The sequence below is a fragment of the Meles meles genome, chromosome 6, assembly GCF_922984935.1.
Source record: "Meles meles chromosome 6, mMelMel3.1 paternal haplotype, whole genome shotgun sequence".
Classification (NCBI taxonomy): Eukaryota; Metazoa; Chordata; class Mammalia; order Carnivora; family Mustelidae; genus Meles; species Meles meles.
In genome coordinates, this window is record NC_060071.1 from 139,516,104 (window position 1) to 139,541,772 (window position 25,669).

The 25,669-nt window shown below is 44.2% G+C and overlaps 1 protein-coding gene across 5 annotated transcripts in view; it reads right to left on the bottom strand.

Annotated features, from left to right (window-relative positions):
- The window catches only part of SIPA1L1 (signal induced proliferation associated 1 like 1), a 398,364-nt gene extending 376,280 nt beyond the window's left edge, over positions 1–22,084 (bottom strand). For all 5 annotated transcript variants that reach the window (XM_046008524.1, XM_046008528.1, XM_046008527.1 and 2 more), the window contains exons 1-2: positions 22,000–22,084; positions 21,330–21,389 (exon numbers count right to left, since the gene is read on the bottom strand). The gene's annotated coding sequence lies outside the window, so the exon portion shown is untranslated. The remainder of the gene's footprint in view (positions 1–21,329; positions 21,390–21,999) is intronic.
- Positions 22,085–25,669: the final 3,585 nt, after the last annotated feature.

Consider the following 25,669-nt stretch of genomic DNA (forward strand, 5'->3'; position numbering starts at 1 on the left):
CAATTCTTAAGACTCAACACTAAAAAGACGTAACTTAATTTTTAAATGGGCAGAGGAGGGGCACCTGGGTGGCTCAGTTAAGCATCTGCCTTCAGCTCAGGTCAGGATCCCCGGGTCAGGCTCTCTGCTCAGTGGGGGGCCTGTTTCTCCCTCTGCCTCTCCCCCTGCTTGCGAGCTCTCTCTCAAATAAAATAAATAAAATCTTTAAAATAAATAAACTAATAAATAATGGGAAGAAGGTCTGAACAGACATTTTTCCAAGTAAGATATACAATGACCAATAAACACATGAATGATGGGGGTCCCTGGGTAGCTCAGCAGGCTAAGCATCTGTCTTCAGCTCTGGTCATGATCCCAGTGTCCAGATATTGGGCTTCCTGCTCAGCGAGGAGTGTAATTGTCCCTCTCCCTTTGCCCCCCCCCCCCCCGCCTCCCCCGGCTCCTGTTCTTGCTCTCATGTGCTCGCTCTCTCGCTCTCTCCCTCCCTCTCAAAAATAAATAAATAGAATTGTTTTTTAAAAAGCACGTGAAGGATGATTAACATCATTAGTCACTAAGGAAATGCAAATCAAATGCACACTGAGATTCCACTGCACACCCATCAGGACTGCTAAAATAAAAACACCAAACAGCAGAGCAACAGGCCCTGGCAGAGATGCGGACAAACAGGAACATCCACACACTGCCGCTGATGGGAATGTTGGACGGTACCGCTAATTTGGAAAACAGTCTGGCAGGTTAAACACCGGGTTACTACCAAAGTCAGCAACTCCACTGATAGGTGTACACCCAAGAGAAATGAAAACACGTACACATAGAAACTTACACATGAACAGCAGCACTTTTTAACACACAAAAAGTGGTAACAACCCAAATGTCCATTAAATGACGGAGAAACAAAATGGCATATAACCACACAATGGAACATGACGCAGCAATAAAAATAAAGTTTGGATGCATGCTTCAATATGCATGATCCCTGAAAACATCATGCCAAGCACAAGAAGCCAGGTACAAAGGACCACATGTTACAGGATTCCATTTATATGAAACATCCAGAACAGGCAATTCTATAGACAGCAAGGAGGTTAGGGCCTGCTTAGGTCTGAAGGGATGGGGTGGGGGTTCCCTCCAGAGCAAAGGGCATGGGGTTTCTTTCTGAGGTGATGAACGTGTTATGTTTTCAAACGAACTGTGGTGACGGCTGCACCAAGCTGTGAATATCCTAAAAACCAGTGAATTGTGCGTTTTCAATAGGCTAATTAGGGTATGTGAATTATATATCAATAAAGCTGTTATTTTTTTAAAAATATGGCTTCTTTTGCAATGGTCCCAAACAGCTGCACTGCCTTCCCAGAAGCCGGCCCCATTTTTGCTTCTCAGTGGGATTTGGAATCTACAATCACAACTTTTGTTTCTTGGAGCTTCCCACCCATCTGGATGAAACCATACTCCTTTTTATAGTTCTGCTGGCCTTGGAGGTACCCTATCTTTTCCCTGAGCTTTGTGAAATCTCCTTCTAAAAATCTAGGCCGTGAGACTCTTCCATCATGAAGAAATGGAAGCCACCTTCACCCAAAGTTCTCAGCATGGATCAGTGAGTCACAATTTCTATCTTCTGCCTTCTAAAAACGGATCAAGGACTTATCAGACGTCTCCACTTATCAGGTTGAGATTTCCACAAATATATGGATAGTTGAGATGCACCATTTATAAACTACCTTCTCCTTATGCCAGCTTTGAACTTTATACATATTTATTCAGGGATGCATGCAAGATTAGGCTCTGGGAATACAAAATTGAAAGGCACAGTCTTGGCCTTCAAGGTCTAACAGGAGAAGCAAACACAGAGAAATAACTTTAACATATTCTGACAAAGCTCCCCTAGCTTCTCTCTATCCTGCCACTTAATAAGTGACTTGGTAATTTTCTGTTTCCTGTCTGTCACCCTGGCTTGCTTTCATGAGAACGAATGCATCCTGTGAGTCCCAAAGACTGACAGTGACCTGAACCCAGGAGAGCTTCAACAAACTCTTGATTGAATAAATGAATGAAAAAGGCATGACTGTGCAAGGAGAACCAAGGCTGTCCTACATAAGCAGCTGTCCTGCCCTCTTGACCTCTTCTCAGTTACAAATCTCAGCCACACGTGGCCTTAGCTGAGGCCGGCAGGGAGCAAATAAAGCTGGGAAGATACCCAAGCTGGTTCCTCCCTCTCTGCCCCCTGACCTCTCCTTCACCTGAGCTCTTAGCTTTCCTACTCTTGCCTTCCTCCATCTGACACCTGGGGGGAAATGCTCAGGATAACCTTTCAAAGACAACTGTGATGAGATGGGATGTTCCTGTGTAACACAGATGAAATTTATGTCTCCGAGAACACTATTAAAACCCAAATGAAATGTATCTTTCCATCGGGGTCTTTAAAAACGCAAGGGAAAGAGACCAGGACAGCTGAAAAGCTGGGAGGGCTTGCAAGAGGGGAGGATGGGCGGTGACACGGACTGGGCTGGGTGTGTGTTAGCACCGTGCCAGACCCTGTCGCTGCTGTCACACAATGCCATCATCATTAGAGTTCCCAAGGGTGCCCGGGTGGCCCAGTGGGTTGAGCATCTGGCTCTTGATCTCGATCTCAGTCATGAGTTCGACCCTGAGTTGGGCTCCATGCTGGGAATGGAGACTACTTGAAAAATTAACAACAATGATAATCAGAGCTCCCATCTATCGGTACTAAGCCCAAACTGTGGAGAGGGCATGACATACATCGTCTCATTTCTTCTTGACAACAACCTTGCGAATTAAAGCATCACTGTCCCCTTTCTTAAAAAGAGGGAGGAGGCTGAAGAACCACCTGAGGTCACAGTGGTAGGATGGAAACTAGGGCTCGGGTCCCAAAGCCTGTACGTACCGCTTCCACTTACCAAGAAACACTGTGTAACAACACTGTGTAACGTGGGCACACAAATTAGCCCCTGCACCCATGTTCTAAATCGAAAGTGTAAGAATGAGGGAAATTCCTTCTTCAAAAGTTGGCTTTGAAAATTAAATGAGACAATATATCCAAAAATGTACTAGTACATAACAGACCCTCAAAAAATACAACTGTTTCTTTCTGCTTCTCCTGCTGTAAACGCCCCGGCTTTAAAGCAGGAGCACTCAGTGGACACACTGTGATTTGTAAATCAGCTCTCACACCCCGACCTTGAGGGCAGGCTCGGGCCTACTCAGAGCCACCAGGTTAAAATAAAATTAACCTTTGAGAAAAGCATCTAGAATGCCAACTACCACCTTACAAAGTTTTAGAACACGAGTCGCTTGCAACTCAGAAACTATTCACAGAGAAATCTAAGGTCAAAGCTGCTCTTGGTTTTGTTCCCCAACATTTTCCTTCTGAGGAATCGCAGACACCCCACCCCCAAGGCTCCTGCGCCCGACGCCATATGCCCGTGGTGGAAAATGCTGCCATCTTCCCGGGGCCTCTTCCTTCTCCCCATCAGATTCTACTTTCACGCCCCTTTTGCTTGTTTTCAGAAGCCATTTTTGAAAGGCAGGAAACATGGACACTTTATTTGTGGTTAGTTATCACTGGGTGGTAAAATGATGGAGGGCTTCCTTCTTCTTCATATTTCCTGCTATTTCCCAACTTTTCAAAAAAATAAAACCTTATGCAGTGCTTTCCTAATACAAAAAAAAAAAAAGAAAAAGAAACGACAAGAAGAGAAAAGAAAAGAAAAGCCAATACATTATAAATGTTCTCCTTCGTCTCCTGCTGGACATCTCTCTCTCTTCTTCCCAGGGAGCTGGAAACGTCTTGAGAAGCGGTCTGCTACATCACCCGCACACCACTCAGCACAGCCCCTCGTCCACAGCAGGGCGCCCGACACAAAACAGCTCAGTGAGTGTCTGCTGAGTAAATGAGGAGTATTCAGGTAATATTTAGAATTTAGAAAAAAAGGACTTTTTTAATGGATGGTGGGTGGACCAAGGTATGAATGTGGCATGTCTTTAATGAACTGGGATTATCATAGTTAAATATCATTATTAAAAAGGTAGCTTTCAGGGGCGGCTGGGTGGCCCAGTGGGTTAAGCCTCTGCCTTCGGCTCAGGTCATGGTCTTAGGGTCCTGGGATCGAGCCCTGCATCGGGCTCTCTGCTCAGCAGGGATCCTGCTTCCCCCTTTTTCTCTGCCTGCCTCTCTGCCTACTTGTGATATCTCCCTCTCTGTTAAATAAATAAATAAAATCTTTTTAAAAATAAAAAAAAGGTAGCCTTCAAAAACCAAAGCAGTTAAACATGACAAGTCTAACAACCCGAAGACAAGGTAAACTACTCAAGGTGAGTTCACCTCTCCCTGTTGCAGAGGTAAACCAAGAACTGATGGCGAACAGACCTGAGGTCTTCATGCGTCTTGCTCTAAATGAGTACCCCAGAAACTGCATCCATTAAAGAACCCAGGGCTCTGTGCCCCATTTAAAGGGCACATCATGGCCCTGCTCAGCTACCAAAGTTTAAGAATACTCTTCCAAATTAATCTTTGTTCTTAAGATTAAAAAGTAAGCCTAAATATGAAAGCAAATAGAAGATTAAGCTAAAACCACCCCAGCCGTGTCATCACTCCACCAAAATCCTTATCTAATAAACCAACGCAGAAAATTTTAAGGACTGATTTAACATGAAAGAGAACTCTCAAATATTTGGTTTGGAAAAATGACTTGAGCATAAAATTTAAAGAAGGATGTATTAGAGTCAATAAACATACAAAGCCCGTAAGTCAGTAGAGAAGTTAAGGTAGTAAAAATGTTTTCCTATTTCACCATGACCTCAGTTAACTAAATTAGCTTTTACTAGTGACTTCAGTTGTTTGATCAACTGAATGTATGTTTCCCAGAAGCACACCTGATTGCCAGGACTGACTTTAAACCTGCTTTTGTATTTTCAATTAACTTCAGTTCTATTAACCTCTCTTTAAAAATCCATATATTGCTAATATACCTCCAGACTCCTAAACCACACTTATTTCAAAACGAAGCAGATGCTGACTTGATAACACTGTGATCATTTTAGGGCAACAGGAGGAAGCCAGTGAGAGGACGACAACCTCCCAGCAGAATCCGTGCTGAAAGATGAGCAAGAAGGCATTTCACCCAGAAAATACAGCTCTCGTGTTTCCTGTCTTGCCTACAGTTGGGAAGGAAAGTGAAAGTGTTCTTATCAGAAAATAATTCTGTGGCTATTACAAACTCCGTGAAGATTGATATTTATTTTGCCACAACCGTAAATATTTCTATTCCGTCAAGCTACTTGCACTAGAAACATTTGCAACCCTGGGCCTTGAACCTCTGTAGCAGGTGTGAGCCTCCTATGAGGTTGTTTCCCACATCTCAGTAAGTTCAGCTGAGCAGAGAGAATATGCAACCATGACCAACAGCCTGACTCTACCAGAAGGAAGAAAATTAAATACACTAACCATGAATTTTCTCTAGGAGTCGGAGATGCTTGCTTCTGTGCCTCTCCTAACGTTCACTCACCTACCACCTCATTTTTCTTAAAACCAGCAACAGGAGGACGTGAGAGAAATGAAAAGAAACGGCATAATGCCTGTGCAAACCATGCCTGAGTCCCTGAAAGAAAATGCACGCAGGCAAGGGTCTGGAAGCGGGGCCAAGTCACTTAGCCTTTCTCAGCTTTCTGGTCTGCTGATAACACCTACTGCACAGGAATTCCACAGGGATAAAATCAGATGATCTAAGCAAAGAACCTATTCATTGGTAGAGCTCAGCGAAAGATATTCAGGACTATTACTAACTGAGCACTGTGGAGGTCACCTTGACAGGCCGAAGTCCTATAGGAGATACAGGAAAAGAAACTACCAAATGGTCACATGCCAGTTCTGGGAAATCCAGATCATCACTGCAGATACAAAAGACAGGCCCTGACTCTCCGCCGTGGCACAACACAGACAAATGAAAAGCTACATACCATGTCTAAAAATTTACCAGCAAGACCAGCCTTTCACTGGAGAACTGGGTGGAGAGCGTCTGTCAGCAGCGTGGACAGTGTTTAAAACAAAAGGGCGATGGGCATAGCTACCCTATTATATGTAGACAGGCTTTCCGTCATTTCCAACAATAAAATATATTCTATGCGCACAGCCAAAACATGGGGGCAACTACTCTAGTCCCAACAGGTGACAATTTCCCAACTCAGTAGCTGCTGCACTAGAAGTTAGTGTAAGAAGGCTGGGAACAGGAACTCGGCAGCTTGGCTCCCACTCCTGGAGTCCTAATGTCTATCTCGTAGGCTTGTGATCAAGATTACCAGTGGTGTGCCATGAAGTGCCTGGCACACTGGGTACAGTAAGTGGTAGCCTTTGTAAACTGTGTAACGAGGAAGCAACCAAATCCAAAGGCTGAGCCTGCCATGAAGCAGTCGAAAACAGAGGGGCTCCCTTTCGACTCCGAAATTAAGTTGCATGAAAACACTTGGGTAAAGAACACAGTAATGAGCCTTTTGACCTGGAAGAAAATCAGTAACCAGCAGATCAATCAGTTTGCCACCCAAAAATGAATGCCAGTGTGCCCATTCCTCTGGGGCGAATAAACATACCAAGTAAGAGACGGTCCCTGTCCTCCAAGGGTCTCCGTCTACCTGAGGAGAAATCACTACGGCTGCACCTGTCTGTCTGCATCCCCCACCCCTTGTCCTATGAAGGCAAAACCCACAACTTGACACTGCTCTAGTGCAGGTTCTCAATAAAAATTTGTTAAACAAATGAGACACACCCAAGCGTGCTCCCCTGCGATCCTACCGCTCCACGGAGACTAAGAACCACTAACCTCCTTGAGCCCCACCAAGAACTGTCTGAATGGCCTTAACAAGGGCCCCATCCAGAATGACCCAGCCTGGGCTTGCGATGGGGAATGCAGCCAGTCACTCCTGTAAGAGATTCTACTAGCAAAGTCCTTTCTTTCAAATGTTTGTATTTACTCTATTCGCATTCTTCTCTGTGGGGCCTGGGAAGACAACGGTTCTCTCCTCCCTCAGAATGATGGACCTTCAAACCTTGTGACAGGGATGACATCCCTCCTGAGTCTTCTCCAGGCTAAATGTCCTTGGTGGATTGTGCATTAATTACTTCAGGCTAAGTTCCTTAAGCATACAACACAGTACATCAGCATATCGGAGAAGGGAGAACTCAAGGTGAGTCACACTTAACAGAAAAATGGCAGTGAAGGAAGTAGGCACAGAAGGATGAGAAAGACACACAAAACTGTAACTCGGGGGCTGATACTGCTTCAGAGGGGATAAAAAGAAAACTAAATAATGGTAAGGGGCGTGATCTGTAGGGAAGGGGATAACAGAGACAAAGCTACGGGTGAGGAATTTAGAGTCTTCAATTGAACAGAACATGGAACATGAACAATGGCTCCAAGAAAGTTCGGAATCCTTGGGAAGAGGAGAAAGCAGAGGCCCATGTGAAGGCAGAGACGCCATCGTGGAGAGGCCAAAGAAATCAGACACGCAAAGAGGGAGAGACCTAAGAAAGAGGGCACAAAAGCAAGCAGAAGAGTGTGAGTTTGACAAGGTACTGAACCACCTCAGTCCCCTGAGGGCGCGCACACATAGCTAGGCGGTACAACATTAGAAAGAATAATCAGACAGGATGGCCTAGACAGGGGGACAGCAGGAGAGGTGCTCACAAAGGAGCCTGCTAAGGCCACCCAGGTACAAAGGTCAAGGGTCTGTCCTACGATAGTGGCAATCAAAAGAGGAAAAGTTGAAAAGAATCTATTCAAAAGAAGGAAAAAAAAAAAAAAGGGCAGTGCTTGGTCTCAGCCCAGCCCAAAAGAGAAGAAAGGGAAGCCTCAGAGAAGACATCTGAGAGCTATCTGAGCATGGGGGGATTGGGGGAGGGGGCTTGTTTACAGAAGCTTCACAGTCCCTGCTCCATGAACACATGGCAGCTCATGCCTTTGCTCTTCTCTGGTTTTGAGTCCAAAATCTGTAACAGTACCACCAAAGTTAAAGAGCTTGGAAAAAAGTTAAAGTTTCCGGTAGAGCCAGCTGAACAAGTGAGCCGCAAAAGACCACATATTGTGCAAGCCCATTCACAGGAAACATCCACAGGGGGCAAGTCTATAAAGTGGATTAGAGGTGGCCTAGGGCTGGGGACAGACCGGGACTGACAGCAAAAGGGGCTGGAGTTCCTTTTGGGAAGGACGAAGATGTTCTAAAATTGTTTATGGAGATGGTAACACAATTCTGTGAATGCACACTTCAAATGGGAGAACCATATAATGAGTTAATTATAACTCAATAAAAGTGTTACATAAAGGAAAAATAAAAAGAAGAGTGCATAAACAGGCACTGCGACTTCAGAAACTTACAGCCTACCTGCCCAATAAAAATGATTACTAGACTTGAGTTCAAGTAAAAAGCAATCAGGCAACCTGGAAAATTCTAAAAGATATTTTAAAGAATCGAAGTAAGCTGTATTCCTTCTAGGGGAAGAAAATTATTAAGCCTGGAAAAGACAGAGATTTAAATGTATAGATCCCTTTCAAATTATTTCTTACAACTGACCTAAATTTCCTAATAGGTACTTTGAAAGTAAAGACAAAGGCTGGGGTTTTCTCAGACAATGATGTCAAGTGATAGGACAACAGATAATGATTGCTCAGTTTCTTGCCAGCTGAAATCAGATACTGTATAGTTAAGTCCATTCAACGCAAAGCAAAAGGTTATGTAATTTAACCACGACTGCTCGGTTGGGTAAACTTAGTTTATAAATGTGAGGACCTGTAAGAAAAAGAGACAGATCCTCTTGTCTGGAAGGTATAAGAGAATATCCACATCCTTCCCACCTCCACAGTACCCTCTGAAACACATGGTTCCTGATGCCTCCCCGCATATTAAAGCCATTACCGCTCTCATGGGGCTCAACACCTAGCACACTTACTTAGGCACATTCCCCACAATCATCAGTCATTCATCAACATTTATGCTCACTACATGTGCCAGGCCTCCAAGGCTCCCTGACCTTCTCTTCCTGAATCGCATAACCTGCAGTGGGCCCCCAACTGACCCACCGCAGAAGCAGCAAACCAGGAGGGCAGGGAGAGGGCGGTAGTGCCTCTGTGCAAATGGGCTGGGGTCGGGGGCACATTGGAAGGGCTAAGAACAGAGAAAATACACCCCTGGATGCTCCTAGAGCATCAGCAGACTACTGGCGAGGTATCAATCATTAGCAAAGGCCGCATCTCAAGGACACAACTTTCTACTACAGTCTCTAAGGAAGGACATTTAATAAGTCCCAAATGCCACTGACTGAACTATAAGACTGCTGCTCTCAACTTTTTCTCTTGGATCTTAAATTTTAACTCAGTGGGGTCAAATATATATATATATATTTTTTTTTTTTAAAGATTTTATTTATTTGACAGAGAGAGAGATCACAAGTAGGCAGAGAGGCAGGCAGAGAGGCAGGCAGAGAGAGAGGAGGAAGCAGGCTCCCTGCGGAGCAGAGAGCCCGATGCGGGGCTCGATCCCAGGACCCTGAGATCATGACCTGAGCCGAAGGCAGCGGCTTAATCCACTGAGCCACCCAGGCGCCCCGGGGTCAAATATATATTGAACATACTTCATCTGGCCTATAGCAAAACTGGGAGCAATCCAAACACCTAGGAATACATAAATAGGTATTCTGGGTCAAAACCATGGAGAGTGGTCTCCCCATAAATCTGATGTATGAGACCCTATTTGTTAACTGATGCAAGACATGGGAAGCCTCAAAGAATAAAGACGTTGAGAAAGCAAAGAGCTGGGGGTTTTCTACTATAATATCCTTCCTCCTAAATAAAACCCCTTCGGCTCGCAGGGATGTTTGTTAAGGGCAAGTCTGGCCCCACACGCCCAGGTGGTTCTCCAGCTCCCCACACAGAAGGAAGCCCTCTGACACCCTAAAGGAAACCAAAATACCTAGTTCTCCCAGAAGCTGCCCAGACATCATAGAATGAATAAGAAAGAAGGCAATTCCATCTACTGGGCAAGAAAACCAGCCTTTGAAAGGCCAGTGCCAACCTTCCACAACACATTCTGGCCGATGGCCTGTGGCTTAAGCCCTGCACAGGAGACCACACAGTGCCTAAGGTGGTAAGCAGTCTAGTTTGCAGAAATAATGCCACCACCACAGACATGACTTCAGAAGTTTTAACTTTTTTTTTTTCTTCATTTGATCTCAAGAATTCTGAGAAGGGCAAATGCTTTCCCCATTTCACAGATGAGAAAACTGTAGCCCACAGAGGTCCGCACAGCAGCCAGCTGCCAAGCTGACTTCTCCTCTTGCATGTGACCTGCTACCTCACACCCAGCACATACAAACCAGCTCTTAATCCTCACCAAAACCTCTTCCTCCTGTCTTCCCCATTTCAGCAAATGGCACCTCCATTATTCCACTTGCTCAGGCCAAAAACCCTGCTGTCCTCCTTGACGGCTCTCCTTGCTCTCTACACCATCACACCCTTCAGGGAGTCACATCACCCCACCCGACATACGTCCAGAATCCGGCCACTTCTCGTCACCTCTGCTGATCATCATATCTGCCCCAGATCACTGCTAGAACCCCCTGAAATCTCCTTGCTTCCACCCCGCACGTACATACTTTATTATGTTCCCTGCATGACTGAGTGCTTTGCTTTCAAAATATACCAGATCGAACCCTTTGTGGAAAATCCTCTGGTGGTCTCCCATCTCACTCAGAACTGTTCACTGCCGTAGATCCAAGATGAGAGCACGTATCTGCCATCTAGAAGGTGCTCAGTGAATACTGCTGATTAGTAAACAAAAGAAAAATGGCCAAATTCGCAGAGCCAGGATTACACAAATCTTCCAGAGCTCTCGGTAACCATGAGACCACATTTACCATAGCCAACAATCCACCCGGGAAGAAATTTTTCAATCTGACTTTGAATAACTGAACCCTATCACACATAATCAATACTATGCTGAATTTCTCTTGACAAATTAATATGAAAATACCATTTTCATTTTAAAAAGCCATGAAACCTCACACGAGGTTATTTGGATCTTCCCTACTGGGCAGCGTGGGCAATTGCCAGCTTGCTTCTCACAGCTCTGTCCTCAGCTCTGTGACTCTTCTGCATTCGGGGACATGATGGCATCACATCTCAAGACCACCACCACATTCATGACACGGGCTCTAAAAGACTCAGAAAGAAGCACCCAGGAAAAGGGGTGGTAAGCATTTCTAAATCCCCCCACACTAGCACTACGCCAATCTCAAACAGGAATCAAGTTTCTACAGTATTGCGAGGTACAGGAGAAAGGTGAGACTGTCTCCTACCGAAATTATAACTCTCAGGGTTGAGTTCAAATGTTGATTGTTTGCAGAGCAAAGTGAAACTAATGCTATAATTATCCACCATTACAGAATTTTCTCACTAAAATGTTTTAGAGTTAAAAACAAATTCTCTGAATTTATTTCTTTAGTTCTTTCAAAAACATTTCTACTACCTGCTAAAAGCCTTCAGTCTCACTAAATCACAATAATAAATTCACGGGATTTTAACAGTTGGCCTTAAAGGAAACTTAATTCAACCTCAACTTTCCTCCTCTTACAAAGGAAAAGATACTTGGTCTATAATAAAGTGAACAATAAAACTGGTTAAATGAGTGAATGAGTGAAGACCCGCAAAAGGTATATGACTCTTTTAAGATCTGACAACTAATGGAAAAATCCATTAACCAAAACTAGGCTTCTAGATTCTTTTGGAACCGACATGGAAGTAAAGGAAACCACCATGACTTGAAAACCTTATCTGGGTCCTCAGGAAAAAATTAGCCAAGATTCATTAAAGCCTGTTTCCTTTAGTTCTGTTACTTAGGAAAGCACTTGATAAAATAAATTTTGCCAAGACCTTATCTCCTTGGAAACCAAAAAGGCAGAACTGTCTAGGGTTTCTTTTTTCTTCTATACAAAGAATATTTAACACAGGACTATCTTCATAATAAACAACTACAATTGTTTCTGCATCAGCAGTAAAACAGGTGCCTTTGACTGAAAGAAAAATCAATCAGATGAGAGGAACAGAACACTGAAAAGGACCGTATCAATCACTAGAAGAATATCAGCCACATGAGACCAGGAACTATGCATTCCCTTGTCACTAATAGCAGCCGCTGGCCCCGGCATTATAGTGGGAGTCAATAAATATTTAGGAAATAAATGAGTAAGTTACTCCTTAAAGATTCACCCACATAGACATAAATTCATTTGGTCACCACTAAACAACTCTTTACTCCAGGCGTACTAAATGCAAGCACACTACATTTTTCCACCACAACAATTCTAACAATTTCTCTTCAGGTAATACACTCAACCAAAATTATCCCCATAGTTTTATTAAGAAGGTAAGAAAGCATATCTTATGTAGCCTAACATACTTACTAAAACAGCCACTTCATTGGCTCTTCTGGTTCCAGTCTCTCTCATTCAGTTCAGCCCACACAACCCAGCCAGGTTAGTTTTCTCTTCTTTGCATGTCCCAGAAAAGGAAACAGTGCTGTGGCTAACTATTCTATCTTTGTATGAGGCCCACAGCTCTTCAAGGAGCAGACGGGGAAAAGCAGAGTCTACCGCAGTGGAGGAGGAAAAGCAATACAGTGTCAAGTAAAACAATACCACAAGTGACAGTTCGTGTAAAAACTGACACCATTGAAAATCCTGAGATTACCACAAGCGGCTTTCAGGAAAGACCTCCGCTAGCCCTGCGACCCAACCTATACAGATGGTTTGGGGTACTGATATCCAGTGGGGTCCACATCCAATCTTCAAGGTCCATCGCCCTATGGAAGCTTTCCCAAGCCATTGGCATAAGTATTTGTGAAAGTACTTTGCAAACCAGTAAGTGCTAGACACAGAGCTCTCACTCTCCTAGCTGTCCACTGATAGCCTTGCAAACATTCTGCCATCTACATCACTACCTCATTCTTTAAGTGTCTGATCCCTCAAAAAGATGAAAAACTCGGCGAACTGTTTTCTCAGTTCTTGACTTCTCTATTCTCCATTATTTAACACCGAGAACAGCATCAATTAAAAGTAAGTGCCACTCACACTTCCCAATTTCAACATATTAGAAAGCTGGTGTAATCCAAAAAGTTGTAGTACTGGCAGAAAGACAAACAAACAGACCATCAGAATAGCCCAGAAAGAAACCCCTGTGTATGTGGGCACCTGATCTTCAACAAGGGAGCCAAGACCACTCAATGGGGAAAGGACAATCTCTTCAATGAACCGTGTTGAGAGAACTGGACGTTCGTATGCAAAAGAATGACGCTAAACCCTTATACCATACACAAAAATTAACTCAAAATGAATTAAAGACCTAAACACTAAGAACTAAAACTACAAAATTTCTAGAAGAAAAACATAGAGCAAAGCTTCGATGACACTGGTGTTGGCAGTAACTTCTTGGGTATGACGTCAAAAGCACAGCCAACAAAAGCAAAAATAGACAAGTTTTATAACTTTTGTACATCAAAGGATACAATCCACACAGTGAACAGGAGAAAATATTTGTAAATCATTCATCTGATAAGGGGTTAATATCCAGAATATATAAAGAACTCCTACAACTCAACAACAAGAAATCCAATAACCCGATTAAAAAATGGGCAAAGGTGCAGGGAGGGGAGTAGGGAGAGGGTGGTGGGGTTATGGACACTGGGGAGGGTATGTGCTATGATGAGTGCTATGAGGTGTGTAAGTCTAACAATTCACAGACCTGTACCCCTGGGACTAATAATACATCATATGTTAATAAAAAATAAAAAAAAAATTTTTTTTAAATGGGCAAAGGATGTGAACAGACATTTCTCCAAAGCTGATAGGCAAATGGTCAACAAACATGAAAGATGCTGAACGTCACTTACTGTTAGAGAAATGCAAATCAAAACCACAGTGAAATCTCACTTCACGTGCATTAGTACGGCTACTATGAAAAACAGAAAATAACAAGTGTTGACGAGGATGTGGAGAAACTGGAACCCTTGGGTGCAGTTGGCGGGAATGTGAAACCACTGTGGTTTTAAGAACTACCATGAAAAACTGTATAGAGATTAGTCAAAAAATTAAAAATAGAGCTACCATATGATCCAGCGATCCCACTTCCGTGTGTATATTCAAAAGAATTAAAAGCAAGGTCTTAAAGACATGCTGGTACACCCGTGTGCATACCAGTTTACTCACAATAGAAGAGGGAGAAGCACCCTGAACGTCCGTGAGGGGGCGAGAAGACAAAATACGGTCTACACGTGTCGTGGAATATTAATGAGCCTCAAAAGAAGGAAATCCTGCCACGTGCCTACATGGATGAAACCTGAGGCCACTATGTTGAGTGAAATAAGCCAGCCACAAAAAGACAAAATACTGCCGGATTCTCACGTATATGAGGTGTCTAAAGCAGACAGATTCACAGAAACAGAAAGTAGAATGGCAGGAGCCACAGCTAAGGGGAGAGTATGATTTCAGAACTGCCAGACGAGAAGGCTCGGGAGGTCTGTTTCACGATAACATGGATGTACTTAGCACTGCCGCACTATACGCTTAAAAATGGTTAAGATGGTAAATTTTATGGTACGTGTTTTTTAACACAATAAAAACAAGTAAGTGCCCACAAACAGTTACCAAATTGGGTTTACACGTTCTACCTCCACGGCAAGGGTCTCAGTAGCCTGACCCTTTTAGCTGTCGGCAGGTATTTCCAGAGGTTTTTCCAAGCTGTCTTTTTTGTCAATGGGACAGCACAGAGGATCGGAGGCTCCCCTTCTCCCCCGTTCAAAACGAAGCTTCCATAATCCCCAGCCAGCAACTGTCAGTTAAAGCCTACTACCTGTTTACCTTATTGTCAAGCGTAGGTTCAAAAATGATTTAAAAAGGAAAAAAAAAAAAAGATTATGTTCTCAAGTCGGTGGAGGAGAGCGTAACAGAATCAACCGCTGCGTTTCTTCACGCCACCATCCACCTGGTATGCTGCCCCAGAGCTCACGGGGTCCCCTAACCCTCTCCACCCAAGCACTCACTGCTCGCCATACGCCATACGCACACCCTCCCCAAACCTCTGAAAGCCGCTATTGTAAAACATTACCTGGAAAATGGCCTTCAGGACAATCCCAAACAACAAACCAAACCAAACAATCGACAAACCAAAACCAATTATTCTGCTGACATTCTTGAACTCTGAACAGGCCTTTTCTATGAACCCTGTAGTTCTCCATAACCTATCATTTACCTACTGAAACACTTTGTTATGCAATTATCGGACCTCATTTCCTATGACACAGGATCAGCGCTAAGATCCTCATTAAAAAAATAAAGTAACATGGAGCCGCTTCGAAGAGCCATAGGCACCTCGCAAACTGATAAAGAGACCAGGGTTAGGAACCACAGTCAGACCCCCACCCACCCCCTGCAAATGCAGGCAGACAGGCAGACACACACACACACACACACACACACACACACACACAGCACATACTCTTTACAGAGGAGATGCCAGCAGCTCAGGAACTACACTCAGACAAAGTATACTGGTGGAACCTTCTGAGGTCTTCCCAAGCAGCCAGCACTAAGCTTAGGAAGACGGGGGAAGTCCATCAACCACACAACGACCCACAGCGCACAGTAAGAACATGCGTTTGTACAGCCTTCTGAAGAAAAGTCGTTTGGTTCCAATAAGTCATAAACTTACATTTCTTGCAAAACTCTGGGAAAATACTGCTTTCCCCCTCTTTTCCTAGGGACACAAAGATGAAGCAAGCAATTAAGGGTCAAATTGGGTGAAAATTCTAGGACATGCAATGGTAATGATAATCTCATGGGCACCTCCCAACAAGCACCGTCTCTTCTTGAAAGCATGACATGCCACAGTTTGGTTGTCAGCTGCTTCCCCAAGAGCATCAAGTACCACAAAGAAGCTTGTAAAGAACCACAGTCCATCAATTCTGGGGACCAAGACTGTTAAAGGAACATAAGGAGCTTGCAATTTATCCAGCTCGCATAGGCAAGCACTCTAAAACATGAAAAAATAAATAAATAAATAACATAGGAGCCGAAGGAAAAGAGACTGATCACACACGAGTCTGGATTACAGAAACGCAATCATTCACAGTGAAGCTCTCTGTTTTTTTCTTCTTAGTAGCTTCTTCTGAGTAGCTGAGAATTCATTCTAAAAGGAAGCAAGACCCTGAACCACAAAAACCAATTAATGATTATACCTATAGCTTCGGTAAAAGATTTCGTGAAAAAAGTAGAAGAGGAAAGAGAAAATAAGCAGAATTAACTATTGTATCTGCAAAAGGCATTTAACCCAGACCTGTTCTGGGGGAGGAGGGAGGAGAGAGGAAAAAGAATCCAGTGGTGGCCAAGGCTAGACGTCCTGTCCTATCCGCTCAAGTCGCCTCCGAGTGACCCCTGTGCTTGTACAAACCAGAAACCCTCCCTCTCCAAGCCAGACGCTCCAACAAGCGTCCATGCTCCTGCCTCTGCTGAGCTGAAAAGAGGGAAATGTAACATTATGTAATTGCCTGTTTCCCACAATTTAAAGTGAGGCATACTATAATCCTAATTAGAGGGAGAAGTTGGTGCAACATGACAAGTAACAAATTAGAAATCTAAAGACTGAAAATTCTCATCCCAGGCCTCCAGAGGCTGAGAGCTAGGGTTTCACCTGACTCTGCGGCAAGTCCACTGAGGCAATGCTATTTCCTAGGGTCCAACTAAAAAAGCTCCTGTTGTTCCTCCATGTCATTTCAGGGTCATCCTCCTTGATCTTCAAAATACTCATGTTCTCTTTATTCTCCCCAGGCCAGAATAAAAGGAGAAAATGGATGTGCACTGGCCCCTACCCTCAAAAGGTATACCCCAGTGGATTTTCTCACCCTCGTGATCACAAACCCAACCACACTCAAGTTATTCCGCCCCTCACTCAAACCGTGTTGGAGAGATCCGAAGCAACAGGTATCTTCCCCATGCTTCCAACTCGCTCCACCATTCATCAAAAGCCCACCAACAGAATGAAAGGACGATTATCTAAATATCATTAACTTAGTTCTAACCTTTGCAAAATACAATGCCATATAGGACATGTGGACTTTGTTTTCCTCCCCCCCCCACCCCCGCCCCATTAGCTAGATGTAGGAAAGGGAAAAGAAAATAAACAAACAAACAAAAAAATTAAAAACAAAAATCCAGCGAAGCCAATTTACTTCTTATGCCAAAAAGTAGAAGTGGAGTGGATTGGTTGGATGGTCAACCTCCAGTGATCGTGGAACACCCATATTTTAAGCAGCACCAGATATGGAACAAGACAGATTTTTGGATGAGCACCGAGAGAATAAGATAATGCCCAACCCTCCCAGGAGAAGGGAGAGCCCCTCATCTAAAGGGCAGTCACCCAACCGGCAGGGATATTTCTTCTCTCCTGGCTCAGATTACCCTAGTGGAAGGGAGGCTGGTGGTGCTTTATGAATCAGTCAGATCTTCAACAGGAAACTCCTTCAACATGTTCCTTTTTCTGTGCAATTATCCCTCCATCGGACCCATCCCCCCACCTCCTGGTAACACTTACATGTAGCTGAAAGAGAAGGTCTACAAGTTGCCACTGTTCCAGAAATAATGAAGGACAGACACTTCTTTTACAAATGAAAAATTATATAAAGGGAAGGAAATGGTAAGCTAGAAGAAATGAAGTTTGGCTTCTCTAAAGAGCATGTAAGTATATTATGCTCTAAATTAATAAAGTCTATTCCCCCCCCCAAAAAAGAGGGGGGAGCCTACAGGCTCTACCGTGTAGATATTTTAACTCATAATTTCTTTTTCCATAACTTTGTAATTTGAGTAACTCTAAAACTTACTTGCCAAACACTACATCAATACTGTTTTCAAAGCTCTTCGACCTTAACGTTGATTTTGTTTGTTTCATTAAGATTTGCTCATTTAGATACTTCATTAAACACTGAACAGTTTTGGGGAGAGGGGAGTAGTAAACAAATTTTAATCTACAGACTCAAAACAAAACAAAACAAAAACTAGGGAACAAAGGAACCAGTTAAATCTGGAAATCTGCCTTCCAATCACTGCCTGATCACTAACAAGTTCTTCTATAACCTGCAACAAATCACTTCAAAAATGGAGAAAAATGGGTCAAATGATTTAAATTCAAAATTCCTTCTAGCTTCTACAGTCTAAGAATCTTCTCATCAGAAAGAAAATGCAATTGCAAATAAGACTTTGATTTGCAAAGTACTTTCACACATATTTTCTCATTAATTCTTGCAGCAAAGCTGCGAAGCAAGCATTATGTCCACCTTTGCCAAAAAAGACAGTTTTTCAGAAAGAAAGTTCAAAGAGGTTTGATTATTTTTTATGGCCAGAAAATCTGAGACCCAGAACTGAGGACAAATACTGGGCTCCACTATTTCAGAAAATAATAAAAATAACTGATCGCCTGCTATGCAAAACCTTTATGGAGGCATCAGGGTACCATACACCAAACCCAGAAAAGTTACTACAAATGGCCCTACTGGACTGTAAGTTCCATGAAACACACTTTTACTCACCACCGGAACCATGGAAACTGACAGCACACTTCCTAGACAGAGAAACTCAATAAATAATGCCTGACACCATAAACTACAAGAGGTTAGGAATATAGTGATATTATGGGGGGGGGGGGGGGGAGACACTTCTTCCTGAATTTCAGATACGAACTTCTGTCGTTTGCATCAAAAGGAAAAAAGAAGCATTCTATATCTGAGATCTAGCTCTCCATTAGAGGAATAAGACCAATTTCGTCAGTGCACCAAAAATCTCAAATGTGAGCTGTCACCTAGAAATCTTCAGGATATCCATACTTTTTATGTGCCCTGATAGGGACCAGTATGTGCATGATAACACAACCACGTGGACTGACAGGAAGCACATAATTCCCATGAATTACTACGTACTTTCCCTTAAATTGGAAAGATTCAGGGAATCTGTATTTTTACACTTTTCCGCCTCTCTTCATGCTCCTGTTTCACAGCTCAAAGAGATAGAAAACAGCCATTTATTGAAAAATTCAAACTGCAAACAAACCAATAGAATATGCACATATCTCAACTCAGAGTCAACAAAGACCCCCCAAAGTTTACAAAACCACTAAATTCAAGCAATCTTCAATCTATGACTTCACCAAAGCTACATGAAGATTTTTTTTCAAGTTGTTTTTAAAAAATTGTGGGCAGAGGGTTGGGGCTTCCCTAAAATTACTCATGCACTTCAAAGCAAAAGCTAAGTAAAGAAATACAAAAGTCAGAAAATAATAGTGAACGGATAGAGTTAAATGAATCTCAGTAAAAAAAATCAAAGTAAGGTGCTTTGGATTTATTACCAAGAATTCAAGTCAGCCTCACCACAGGATCCCAACGACTGCCTGACACTTCAGATCTAAAAAGTTCTCTGTATCAGAATTGCAATTTCAAACCAGAGCAGCAGAATCAGGAACTGCAGAGAAGCTAACAGCAACACCTACTGACTATCTTGAGCCACTTGCCAAACTTGTTCTCGCAGTCAAACTAGAGAAATCTAATGATACAGTCAACTTCAAGAGTCCTTTACTTAAGCATAATGAGATAAGAAAATAAGTTGTCACCCACATAAAGCCATTCATCCCCAAAATCTCTTGTTTTGCCCCTAACCATTTAGGAGCAAATCATCAACCAAGTCATTTTAAATGCACTGTTAATTGCTGATGCCTCAGTACAAATAATTTATTCCATGGGAAAAATGTTTTACTATTAACATTCTTGTTAATAACTGGTATGTCATCTAATAGTTGGATACGTCAGTGACCATAAACTGCTTTACGTAAACCTTTCATTTGAGACTACTGCTGTTACCACTGTTCTACATTATTCCCATAAGGTTTTGCTTTTTTTTTTTTTTTTCCCATCCCGGTAAAGATGATTTAATTGCAGCCTTCACAAAATGAAAAAGAGAAAAGTGAAAGTCATTAAATCAGGATTATATAGAAAATTAATACTGTTACTAGACTGGCTGCAGAGAATGATTCTATGGGACTTCAACCTTGTACTTTTCCAAAAGATTAAGTCAGAGAATCTTTGCCTTGGACAAATATTCCATATGAGAAAAGAAGAGAAAGTTGACACTTAACTCCCACAGAGTACCAGTATAAAAACAATGGGTTTAAGAGTCTGAGTCAGAGTTTCAACATGAAAGGCTTACTTTATAGAGGAAACGCCAACCCCAGTTCATCCAGAGAGACCTGGAACCTGATGAAAGTCGACACCTTTACTCTGAAATTTGCATCGTGTCACTGGCTCCCAGTTTAGAAATATAATCGTCCAGCAGGTAGTAAGAATTTCTGGGAATGCTACCTCTAAAATACCCGTCAGGAAAAATTAAATCTATTAAGGTAAACGCAGTCTCTAGGAGCCATCAGTCCCCAAATGCTTCCCTTCAAAAACGAATGCCAACAACTCAATTAAACATCCTCCCTGAAGTGAGCCATTTCCCTTGTCTCTAGATTTAACAAACGGCAGAACCAGGTGAAATTTCAACCTGCCCCATATGATTACTTGTCCACCTAGAAATGCCCTGAAGCGACAGGGAGGCTCGCAAATTTCTTTTAGGGTCAGAAGTTGGAAACAGATGAGGCTAAAGAGGAAAAGTTCTTTTGAAGCGCCCTCACGCCTCCCCAGCCTTCTCGAGGTTTACTCGTTCCAAGGAAAGCAGGTTAGAGCATCCCCGACTTTCACTGCCCTCCCCCCCCACCCCCTCCCCCGCCCAGACTCTCAGGAGAGAAATTAACCACCCGCGGGCAGCGAGCTCCCTACTCCCTTTCCCATGATTACACCCCTCGGCCTGTCCTTTCCAGCACAGCCTGCAAAGCGCTCACCCAGGTGACTGAAGGGGAAAGGAGCCAGATGACGACGGGCACAGGCGGGTGGGCGCAGCCACCCCGACCCGGGCGCGGGTCTCCCGGCCTCTCGCAGAGGCGCTCCGCCGGTAGTTATGCAGATTCGGATTCCGTGGTGCGTGCGCGCGCGCCGTGCGCGGTGCAGCCCGGACTCGCCCCCGCCGGGCTGCGCTATCAGCAAGCCACCGAATCGGAAATAAAACTTTGACCGGTCTCCCGGTGTCCTGCTCCCGGCCCTGGCCCCGAGCCCCAGCCAGAAATGCGCTGGGGGCGGGGCTGTCGACAGTCCTGCACCCCAGCTCCCCTGCCCGGCCCCAGGGCGCGGGAGCCACTTACCGCTCGGCCCGGCCTCCCGGTGCCACCGCGCGTCCGGGGTGGGTCCGCCGCGCGCTCTCCCTGGGGAGAAAGAGAAACCGTGTGGACGGTCGGCGCGCGCTCACTCGCCACCTCCTCTGCGGAGAACGGCGGGCGGCGAGGCCGGGCTAGGGCGGGCGCCGAGCGGAGGGGGGCCCAGGGGAGGTGGGGGCGGAATCTGCCCAACTCCCGAGCAACCCGGAAAGCAGGCTGGGGAGCAGCCGGCGGGGGCCGCGCTCCTGGAGTGGAGGGGCGGAGTTGCCCCCTGTCCCCGGGCATCAACTATTGTCTAGGCGTCCTGGTCCCCGCTCGCGCCGTCTCGGAGGCTCAGCACCCCCCATCCCGCCTGTCTGCCTCCAGGAGAAAAAGCTGGGGGTGGGAGCCGGCGGGTAGGGCGGATTTGGGGTGGCTGGGGATTCAGGGTCCGGAGGTCGGAGGTGGGCGCAGGGGAAGGGGAGGTGAGTGCCGAGTGGGGGAGGGGACAGGTAACTGCGAGCGGGGGTGGGAAGGCCCGGGAGGACCGGTGGTGGGAAGGAAATGGGAAGGGAGCCCCGGAGGCGGGAAGGGATGGAGTGGCTGGGGGGCGGCCTCTGAAGCCCAGACCTGGCCCTCCCCGGGGACCCTCCTCCCGGGAAGTCGGCGCCGCACTGACTTTTTCGCTCACTCGCTCACGCACGCACTGAACTCGCTCACAAAGTTGCCGGCGGTGGCGGCGCCGCGCTCGCCCTTCCCTCCCCTCCACTCCCCTCTCCTCCCCGCCTCCCCGCCCCATTCCTTCCCCTCCTTCTCTCCCTCCCTCGGCAAGTCTCGAGTGAGATCACCGCGGGGCTGCTCGGCATAGCGCGCAATCTCGCGAGAGAAGCAGCCTCTCTGCCGGGCCTGCGGGGGAAGTAGGAGTTGGAGGAAGGTGGGGGACCGCGGAACTCCTAGTTGCTATGACGACGGCAAAGCCCTGGATTCCTGTCTCCTGCAGAGAGCCAAGGCAGCGAACGTGGGTGCAGTTTTCAACCTGCCCCCCTCCCTTGCCCGACACCCTCATGGTGGGGAAAGCGATGGCTGGGATTTTTAAACCTATTTGAGAGGGCATCTGTAGACCAGCGTCATGGTATCTGGCCAGGTTTGGCAGATGAAGCTAATTGGGGGTTTTTCTCCCGAGGTTCTGGGGGAGATTTCTGTCATAGAAGCCAGCACGGATCTGGACCCCCAGATTTCTACCATATATTCACTCCTTCAACCCTCCCGTCTAATCTCATCCCCCAACCACCTCTGCACAGGCTCCCTCTCTCCTCCCTTCCCTCGCCCCCGTCTCCCCATCACCACCACCACCACCAGACTGGGCTCCTTGAGGATCCGCCTTATTCATCTTTGTGTTCTCAGCGCCTCCACAGGCTTGGTACATAGTAGATATTTACTTAATGTCTGTGCAGCCGTCTGCACAGGGACTTTCCTTTCACCCTACCCTGTAGAGTATGTACCTACTTGGGCTTAGAATGCAAGTCTCCGCTCCACAGCCATATTTTTTAACCCGTTACTGTCGGCGCATTTCTGTTCACACAGAATGTGTCTTTTTCAATAGAGTCCTTCCTTTCTACAACTTTGTCTCCTGAAGACCCTGGGGTGGGAGGAGTTTTATTTTTAGTTTGTTGTTGTTTTTAAATCACAACCTTTTCAAACGCCTTCAACCTTACTTTAAAATCCTGCTAAGGATCGAGACGAAATCTTTTCACGCTCTCTTAATTGTAGAAACTTTCCTTTGGGGGGTTTAAGTAGTCACTGCTGACATAAAATGGATACTGCGAATAGAAGTGAAGCTTAAACTTTAGATTTCAAAAGGGACGAGTGAAAAATAGCTTCCATGGTATGTGAATTATATCTCAATAAAAAGCTAATAAATCCCATTCCGACTTACGTTAATATGAGAAAACTGTGATTTAATTTAATCCCACAAAACTAGAAAACCCATGAAAGTACATGAAGACTAGGCAGTTAAGACTCTCTTAGGTCAAGTGCAAGCTTAAATCCTAGATTGATGAAAGTTTTTACATTAGAAACCTAAGTGAATACAATGATTGAAAAGCACTGGACCACCTCAGAAAACTAGGCTTAAGTTTTTCTATGTCACTAACAATTGAGTCTCCTTGAGAAGTCATTTAACCTCTGATTCTTCATTGTAAAATGAGGGGTAGCCCAGATGTGAGGTCAGCTTTAAAATTCTGTAGCTCTAGGCCTATAAAAATTTCTAATAAATAACATATTTTCTTTTTACATAAAAAAATAAAAATAAAATGAGTGTTTTGTTTTATAGGTCAGTTTCGCAAAGTTTAGCTAAGTGTTGACAAGTTGATTTTAAAGTTTCTCTTGTCTCAACATTAAAAACAACAAAAATATTGACCATGCTACAGTAATTTCACAGGGAATCCATTGTTCATGATTTGTTTTTACACTAACTCAAAACAGATTCCTTGTTATTTAATAAATATGCTAATTCAAACCAAAGACCTAAACTGAATATATCCACACCCCCACCAAAATAACTATAAGGAAAGGAGGGAGGGGAAGAAGACAAAAAAGGAAGGAGAGAAGGAAGGGAGGATGGGAGAGCAGGCCTTAAGTTCACTCACTGGTGTTTTTAATATAATATTTTTTACAAAGAGGAAGGCCTTAGTGGCTCAGTCAGTTAAGCATCTACCTTTAGCTCAGGTTATGATCTCGGGGTCTTGGCATTGAGCCTTGTGTTGGACTCTCTGCTAAGTTGGGAGTCTGCTTCTCCCTCTCCCTCTGTATTCATTCTCTCTCTTTCTCTCTCTCTCTCTCAAATAAATAAGTAAATAAAATCTTAAATATCATTTCTTTTACAAAGAAACTCAATAGAGCATCACTATTCATGCCATTGAGGTGTATTAAGGAACCATCTTTCACAGCGTAGTACACTATTGTAAATCAGTTGCTCATTTGCTGTGGCTCAACTTGGGTGGTTGAGCTACGGGTAGTTTTACCTGTAAAGGATGGCTACCACTCTGTATCCACCAGCACTGTACAGTTTCAGGGCCACCTGTTTTATGACTCCCAGATAGCAATTTGATAACATTTGAAATAACTGCCCCAAGTGCTAGCCAAATCTATTAACTTTATTCAATGTTTATGAGGCTTAAGCGTGGGTATTGGCCTCAGATTATGAAGGTAACCTCCCTAACCTTCAAACAGAGTAGAATAGAAGAAATTACCCCAGGGACCTACAACTGTTCTTTCAAGGCCCTGGGCTACTATACAGCAGTCACTGGTGACAGAATTTTCATCTGTTTCTGAAGGAGATAAAAGATGAAATCCACCAAAGCTATAGGTTCCAATTACATGTTTCTGGCTCAGGCATTCCCTCTGTATTCTCCTTGGCCTTCTGGGGGTTTCAAGATAGCAGAGAAGAGGCAGCAGAAGAGTAAAAGGGGGAACACAGAGTCTGCCAAGCACCATCCCTGCCTACTCTCCCTGGGCTCATCTACCCACCTCTGCCCAACCCCCTCCCACACACAAGGGCGTGTGACCTTCCCTAGTGTTAAGGAGAACACCTAGTCATTTCCTGTTCCCCCTTCCCTATTTACTTCTTAGTCTGTTAGAACACAGTTGAATTCATTTCCTTCTTGTTGTCTCTATACAACAAATCACCCTGACATATCTGATATGGAATGATTTTGACACAGAAGCCTACCAAGCAAGCAAAATTGGTATTTTTTAATATTATAAATATTAATTCAAACTTGCATGTTTATCAGTTAGTCTGGTTTATCCAGCCTATCAATTCAGAACTTCCTATTAGTAACTATACATCTATAGGGAAGTAATAAAACATATGCGGAAAATTACTCTAAACTATTAAAAAAAGATCAAAGTGCTCCTAAATCATCCAAAATTAAGTTATATTTAATGCTGCTTCAGTTTTAGGGTTTTGTGGTTTTAGCCCTATGTGGTGTAACTTGATTTTTCTGAATACTAGATTTCTCAGAACAATTCGGTCTCCCATCTATGTGATAATATTTAAGACATGTTTAAACACCAGGAACTTTATAATCAATTAACATTGCTTAGCAGAGCTACTACGCTTCCTCGTCCACTCCCCCTCTCTTCTAAAGGGCTACTTCACACCTTCTCCCCTTCATCAAACCTCTGGCTTATTACTCACAGCTGACGGCCTTGCTTTTTCTTTGTTGATAAAATAGAAGCAATCAAAAGAGAAGCTGGCACACACTCCCTCCTTACCACTCTAGATACCAACCCACCTGCACCTATCCGCACATGTTCTTCTGACCTGCACTTGGGATGAACTCTCA